The following is an 8,655-nucleotide window of genomic DNA, read 5'->3' as shown; positions in this document are numbered from 1 at the left end:
TTCTTTTTCAATCTTTCGGCTCTCCTTCTCTCACAAATCATCAACAACCAGCCATCACCTGATGACTAAGCTCTGTATAAGCTTTTGGGGAATTTATCTTTGTTCAAAAGGAATAAATGGCACATGGAACAGGAAGTCTGGAACTGAATATCTGTTATCTACTATCAGGACATCCTGGCCACAAAAGACCCGAAAAATTGACTGTATCCCCCAGAGTGTTAGTCAGTCAGTTCCTGGAGTTTAAACTATGTTACCCATCTGCTGACTTTAGCGTCATATTTAGTGAACAGATGTGAGAGAGGTATCAATATTCCCATCTAACTTTCAGCATTAAGATAATTCACCAGGATGTCAAACTATACGTTTGTCCATGACGGAAAATGCTTTCTTCAAAGTGACTCTGGCTCTAACAGCGTAAAACTGCAGAAAGCCTCTCAGCAGTTTTAAATGCGCTGTCGTCATTTGAACGTAGACACATGTTCAGTCAGTTTTTGGCACACACTTGTTTTAAGTGTGTGCCAAAAACTGACTAAAGTTGGTGGCTGGAGCTGGATATAGTTGGGGTGGCTTTTTTTTTTGTAGGGGTCGTGTAGCTGCAGGCGTCTGCGGTTAAATTTGAAGTTAACACAGGACAGTGGCTCTTCTGATGTGTAAGCAATCAATTCACCAGGGTGATTGGAGACCTTTTAGGGATGGCAATCTTTGACCTCTTCTCTCCCCCTTGACCTTTGATCCTGGTCACCATAAACTGCTGACCGCTATAGCCATGCTGGTTAATGGAGTCACCCAGCTTGAACTACGAGCGCAGAAGCATGCACACACTCACACACTTATAAACACACACACAGAGACATACAGCAACACCCTCCCGATCCATTAATATTACATTCTCAACCTCTGGGACCTCCACTGAGGGGAGATGCTACCAATCAATAGCTGCCTCTTTAGTTTATAGGTGGTGGAGATATGTGCTTATAGGTGCCATGTTCCAGCGTCGTTGTGATTTAGCTTTGGGGTCAGGTATGGGTCACTGTCATACTTATCGTATTTGTATAATATTATTTATCAAATGATAGATCTTTCCTGCATCTTTAATCGATGAAGCACCTAAACACAAATACACGGGTGGGGGAGGGGGGCTACTCACAAGGATGCTGGACCTGATTACGACTTTAATCCTTCAAGAGTTGCGCAGCCTGAGAAATGTATCTATTTTTGAATTTATTCATTATTTTAAATTCTTATTTCATTAGATTTGAATCAGCAGTTGTAACAGTTTAATTCAGTTACCATTAATATAGAAAAAGCTTGGATGAAACTTGTGTTAGCAGCAGAAATTGAATCTGGCGTGCACATAATGAATTGTCAACTACCGCTGTGCCCTGAACAGTTTCATGCGCAACTTTCAGGTTTGATACATTTTTACCATTTTTACAGCTTCTGTTGCTTTAAGTACCTTGTTTTTTAAGCAAAGCTCTCTTCTGAACTCACTGCATGCTTTTGGATTTTATCAGCTTAATGGCTAGATTTTATAACAGATTAAAAAGAAGAAAAAAAAAACAGGGATGAAAGTGGAGCAAGTTGCAGTGTCAGGTCAAGACCACATGCTTTTTCATTCAGAATTCTGCAGCCACTTTCACTGCCAGCAACATTTTCATTGGAGTTATGAGGCGATCGGTTACCTCAGCAGATTTTTTTAAACCAAAACGTGCTAACGTTTGACAGGCGGGTGGTGTTCACTTTCCCCAGTGTATACTCTCTAGTTATAGAATATCTTCAAGTCACACAATCCCATTCACTGGTGAGGAGTGCGTAAAGGGAACCACCGGGCTATGTCGTTGAGCTCTCCGCTGCTGAAAAGTTTCCTTTATGTCTCTCTCTGCACCAGAGAGCCCTGAGACCTGAGATAGCAGCAAATCTCTCATTCATCAGCTGACTGAAGTTATTCAGGCCTGAAGGTATTGATATGCAAACTAGATGGTTCAGCTTCAGGTCTGCAGAACAGACCTTTATCCAAAAAAAAAACCAAAACCCCCCTGCTCTTTCCTTATACATTTCACTGTCGCTGACACAATGGCCCCTCCCGTCAATGGGCCATTTGAGCGTCTGGCTCCACTGACTGTGCATAGGATCCAAAAACACATGGATTAGGCAAAACCCGGATATCGGGATGGATGGGCAAATGTCACCCCTTCAGATCTTTGCACCCTTAATAAAAGTGACTGGTGACCCTTATTGAGGAGGTCAAGTGTTTTTATTCAGGTGGATTGGAGGCTGCTTGAGGACTGCCTGCCACTCTGCCAGCCTGCTTACTGGGCACCACACGGGTTCGGTGAAGCGTGCAACAGCCGAAGGATGAGAGAGGCTAATTGAAACCCCAACTCTCGCAGGGTAGACGCACAGACTGGTTCAGAATTAATTTGTAGTTCAACTGGACAAATTGTACCACACATTTTGATATGCCAAACAAATATACTGCTAAAAAAAAAGTAAAGGAATACTTTTCATTTAGAGTATAACATCTAGTCAGTCAAGCTTTTAGGATATTGATCTGGTCAGTAAAGTAGCAGAGGGGGATGTTAATCAGTTTCAGCTGCTTTGGTGTTAATAAAATTAACAGCAGGTGCACTAGAGGAGCAGCCCCCAAAACAGGAATGGTTTTTCAGGTGGAGGCCACTGACATTTTTGCCCTCCTTATCTTTTCTGACCTTTTTTTCACTGGTTTTGCATTTGGCTGGGCTCAGTGTTACTGTAGCATGAGGCGATACCTGGACTCTAGAGGCTGCACAGGTAGTCCCACTCCACCAGGCTGGCACATCAATAGGCATCATTACCAGAAGGTTTTCTGTGTCTCCCAGCACACTCTCAAGAGCATGGAGGTGATTCCAGTTCTCTAGTTACTCTAGGAGAGCTGGACAGACCCATAGAAGGCCTTAGCCCATCAGCAGGACTGGAGTAAGGAGGAGGAGGATGAGCAATGCCAGAGCCCTACAGAATGAGCTCTCGCTAGTGGTGTGAGCATCTCTGACCAAACATTCAGAAACAGACTTCGCGAGGGTGGCCTGAGGGCCCAACATCTTTTAGAGAGCTCCGCCTGGCACCGTGGAGCCTGACTGGAATTTGCCAAAGAATACCAGAATTGGCATTCCCACCCTGGCGTCCATGTGGCTTTTACAGATGAGAGCAGATTCACCCTAAGCACATGTGACAGACGTGACATGGTCTAGAGCAGCCGAGGACAGTTTAATTTGACTGGTTTGGTGGTGGGTCAGTGATGGTCCGCGGAGAGATTCTCATGTAGGGACCTTCACAAGCCAGGCATCGGGACTCTCTCTACTATTAGGTATCGGGATGAGATGTTTGGATTGTCTAGCCCTCTAGGTTCTGATCCACAATCCCCAGCCTCATGTAGCAAGAGCATGCTGGCAGTTTCTGGGGGATGAAGGAACTGATACCATTTCTTTGAAACCTATCGTGCTGTGACAAATTGTTTATCTTTCCAAATCGTTATTCTGATGCTCGGTCAGAGTGGGTACCCTTTTAACAGCAATTTTTTAATATCCAAGCAAGAATTCAATCCTAAGTCTAACCAAAAATAAAAAATAAAAAAGGAAAAGTCAGAAAGAAAAATAACATAATGTCTGTAATCTGCAATCCTAGACAGGACTTGTATGTTTTGGTGGGAAGCCTTCTACTACCCCACAAGCAGTCTTCCTGGGCTTCCTGTTTGCTCTCAACAAACAGCCCAACTAAGCCCTACTGAACTCGAGTGACAGTATTTTTCCTATGAAAACCTCTCAGTGCAGGTTAAACATGATCCTCAGTAGGCTGACCAAAGCGTGCCACCGTTGCATTCCGCAATTAAGAGCTAAAATGTCTAAGCTTGTTTTCAATAAGCGAACTCAAAACAAGCCTGTTCTGTTCCCACAACACAGAACAGCCATATCCACCATCTACTGTCCACATTCCCTTTTAATGACCAAAACAACGTCTCCTCTCACTCTTGAAGTCACTTGAGCAACTGGTCTCTGGTCCCCCTCTGCACTGTGCTCTTCCCTGTGGAGGTCAGGATCAGCACTGTGGCCCGCCTTGAGATCAAAGTTCAAAATGCATTCCACCGCCAGGGTCACTTAAGGTCAACTAAAGCCCGTGCTCTGAAGGTTATTCTGAGACTGATGAGTAGAAAGTGACTAATCTATTACCCAATTCTAATAATGGAGTAATTTACTGTGAATGATTGAACTAAATTAGTCATTACAGCTCAGGGAGAACCCTTTTACACGCCTTTATTATGGATGATCGCTACACTAGACATGGACAAGCCAAATAAACCAAGCGTTAACACTCAATATAGTAATGTACTTTTTCATTTTGCTAAGGAAGACCCAGGGCTTTACACCTAATTCTTATTGTGTTTTTAAACTATTTCAAAAATTTAAAATACACCTCTGAGGTACTCCACTGGAAGTTTAAGAAACGGAGACTCGCTCACATTCATGCTAACAAGATCTTGGTCATCTCATAAGCAAATTGAAATTAAAGCCAGAAACATCAAAAGGTGTCATTCAAACCTCATCTCCTGCTGTTATCTGTTCATCATAACTGTCTAAATGTATGCCAAATTACACAGACCATGATTGGTTTAATATGAGGTCTTCCCTACCTTGACTAGCAAGCTTCAAATTAGGAGCAAACGTTTGAGTTCTGGCTGCAAAAGCTGCATTCCTGCAGCAAAGCAGAGAAAATCTGCACCCATGCTTCCTCTCTAATTAGCAGATCAAGGGACGGACAAAAAACATGGACTACATACATTTACACATACGCTGTTTTTTTAAATCACTGGGAATAAAACCAAGTCCCTATGTTATATGCTCTCATTGGCGAATTTCTTAGGAATGGCCTCTTGGTGACAGTTTGTTTAATGAATGGACTCTCACATTGATTTCACCATATGTTCATTTTTTTTCACATCTGATATGTTTTTTGTAATTCACTCATTTTGGAAAGAAACTAATCAAAGAAAAGATAGATAACAAAAGCTATAGATGTGGTGGTTTGATGCATTAAAGAAGCTAAGTTTAGAAATAAAAGTGGAAAGAAGAGCCGACAACTGCACCTTGTTACAAGATATAGAGGATCATTGACACCTAATGAAATTGATCCCACACAGGGTATCTATGGGCTACCTTTGACCCTGAAAGGGTATGTCAAGATCCTGAAACAGGCAAATTCTTAGAGACAGGCTAGTTGTCATACTGGGGATAAACAGTTATTTAGTTTTAACATGAACTGTGGTTATACTATTATTATTATTATTATTATTATTATTAATAATTAATATTATTTTAAAATATTAGATTAGATTAGATTAGATGAAACTTTATTAATCCCTCGGGTGGTATTATTAACTTATATGAAAATAAAAATAATAACATTAGCAAGTTAATTCTTTCCCATTAAAAGAAAAATGCACAGTGAAATTTACCAAAAAAACCCCAAAACAACAAAAAACAAATTGATAACAAAGGAAAATGAAAATGACCATTACGGCTAAATAAAAGACTTTTATCATTTTAATTACACTAAAAAACGTCTCCACCCATTCACATCCTGTGCTTGCTTTTCTTCTTTCCTATAGGAACTAAGTACAGTGTAAAGAGTTACTCAGTCAGTCTTTTTAGCCTGCTATGATGGTGTAACCCTGCCTGAGCGACCTGCTGTTAAACAGCTGTTTCTAGATCCTTTGCTCAGCCTGCGCTCAGACAGTCTCACTTGAGTTTACATCTCAGCGAGCACTGATCATGTTGATCTACACACTGCTGCACAGTGAAAAAGTCATCCAAGCCTCTGATGCCTAAATCTCAATTTCCTGTTTCCACTAAGTGTTGGGAAAACTGCAGAGGCACACTGAGATAACCTCTTTTTTATTTATACCTTTCTATGCAGCAGTAAATTAAATTATTTCTTATTGGACACTTTTTAGTCAGAGACAGAGAGTGGTATAATCTACATTTATACAAATGAAAAAGGTCACAGGGTTTTGCCATGTATGCAGCAGAATAGGACTCTAACACAGAGACATGCATACAGACCTCCCATTTCCAGGCTTACTTCTATGCTTCCCTCCCACAAACCTCCCTTTCTTTATTTTCCCTCTGCACCAAAAGGTAAATTAGATGCCATTCAAAGTAACAGATGTCTTGGGAGTCAAGTCACCTCTTGTACACTGTCTCAGTGTCTCTTAAGCTCTCTTAGGTCAGATGGAGTTTCCTATCACCCTAACAGAGAAGATGGAGCAAATCTTTAGGGATGTGATCAGCTTTCAGCAGCTTGGGGGACAATGCAGAGTGGAAAAATAGAAACACATGGTCTAATAAAAACTGATTATTAATATATTTACTAACAATATTTATTTTATTTGTGTCTTTTAACTTAGCCATCCATTAACTGATTCACTGAATTGTTTGTTTGAATTTTAAGTGTAAAATACTTAAAAAAAAAACAAAAAACTAAAGTGATAAAGAGAAAAAGAAAATAACACAATAACAATAACACAAGCAAAACATAGCCTATGCTGAGTTCATCAATAATTATTAGTGATAACCAAATAAGGTAAGTAAATGGGATTAGCCTATAAAAAAAAACATTTTTGTTATGTCACCAGTAAAATAATCAAATTGCTTTTATTTTACATTGTTTGACTACTTTTGTGTTTTCTTTTTTTTTTTTTCATTTCACTTTTTATCCTTGAGTTTCTGTATCTTTACCAAGTTACTAACAAAGCTCTGTGACTAACACGCTAGCATTTTCAAATAGCATCCTAGCTAAACAATAACAATAACAATAAAATTTAAACATGATATCATGAATCATGGACTGTTATTAAATCTTTAAGGGTGTTGAAGGTTTGTTTTTGTTGTTTTTAATAACTGGTTATGAAAGTATTAGGCAGGAAAGTTCTGAGGAGATGATTAACACTGATGCTAGCTAGCTTGTTAGCTAATTGAATTCAACTGACGATAAATGGCTTGCAGAAAACATGCTTGTGAAAAGTATGTCGACTCTTTGAGCCCTGTTCTCATAAAAAAGTTCTCTTTGTAGCTGACAGTTTGTCACTCTTCAGTTGAATAGTTAAGAGTTAAAAATACAATAATGTACAAAAGTTTTGATCCACCATTTCATTTCACCTTTCCAAGGATACACACTTTCTTATAATTCTTCAGTTATATTCAGTTATATAAATATTTTTATTTTTCTCATTTTCAGTCTAATCCTGACCTTATCTTGTATCTATTGTAAAGGGAGTAATCTGGTTGTGACACTACTTCTTAACTATGAAGAATTCATTTAGTCTCATGTCTGCATACAACAGAAAAGCTGGCAAAGAAACAATTTTAAATTGTAGTTTTAGGGACTTTCTTGTAGACAGTTTGTCATAAAAACAAATAATTTGTTCTCTCTTCTTTAGTGGAATGTACACAAAGTGCCAAAAGTAACAGAGTTTAACAAACATAAGATAGTATTTTTGCACGAACAAGGTGATTCCCAAAACGCTGTTAGCTTTTCGCCAAAAACATGACAGCATCTACTGAAGTTCCCAGTATCTGAAAGTCAAAGTATCTGAAAACTGAATTTAAATAGTAGTCTGGGTAAAGATTTTTTTGCTTCCTGGACCTTTTTTATGGAGTTTGCTTAATGAGTTCTGTTGGCCAATAATATTTCAACAGATTTAGTTGCAATTAATCAAGATTTTTTTTTGTTTGTTTTTTGTTTTTTTTTTTAAAAAAAGAAGGATTAGCAGCTATCATCTGGCAAACATTTAAGTATTTTTTTTAACCTATGGGTGTTAAATCTAATTTAATTCAATTTACTTAAACTAAAATGTTTACTTTGCATTTTTATTTAATTCATCTGCATTTTGAAAAAGTCTAAAAACTAAACTAAACTAAACAAAAATACATTAATAACTATCTGACTACACCAGAAGCCCTAGAAGTTAGCCAGCTAATTTATTTCTTTAGGACATTATATTCTTCTTCAGGTATATTTCTCTTGTTTTCATCAGAGGTCACACGACAGATTAAGAAGAAAACGAACTTATCGCTATAGATTAAGAATATGCTGACTCACTGTTTTCTCACAGAGTAGTTCAGTCTAAGCAAATATTACAACTCAGCATGAGAAAAGATCATCGTGCTTTATTATCTACAGTGGTTACTCAAACAAATTGGAGACAGTGTTCTTCTTGTGTGCTGCTGGGATCCAGACTATAGTTAATTCCCACTTTGGAGGCAGATATGGGAACAATATCACATCTCATCCCTGGGGGGCCTGACAGAGGACCACATCACCTCCCTGAGTCTCATTATTTAATATCAGAGTGCTTTACTCAGAGGCTGCAAGGAGGTCAGAGATTTATGGGTCACTGTTCAATAAGGAGCATGTCACACACTCAAAAAAAGCTGAACACAGAGGCCAACCAGCTTGGGATTTAGGGACATTAGTTTGCAGAGGGGGTGAAGAGATACAGCGATAAAGAGAGAGATTGTTGCACATTCAGACAGCACAGAGGAGTAATTGGTGGTGGAGAAAAGGAGGTAGCAAAAAGATGAGATGAGGGTGACCAGACGTGGAGAAAGTGGGAGCGAACCGTTC

This window comes from Neolamprologus brichardi, chromosome 8 (assembly GCF_056152115.1).
Source record: "Neolamprologus brichardi isolate AB-2024 chromosome 8, ASM5615211v1, whole genome shotgun sequence".
NCBI classification, from domain to species: domain Eukaryota; kingdom Metazoa; phylum Chordata; class Actinopteri; order Cichliformes; family Cichlidae; genus Neolamprologus; species Neolamprologus brichardi.
The sequence above is the reverse complement of the archived record's forward strand: the minus strand, read 5'-3'. Positions refer to the sequence as shown.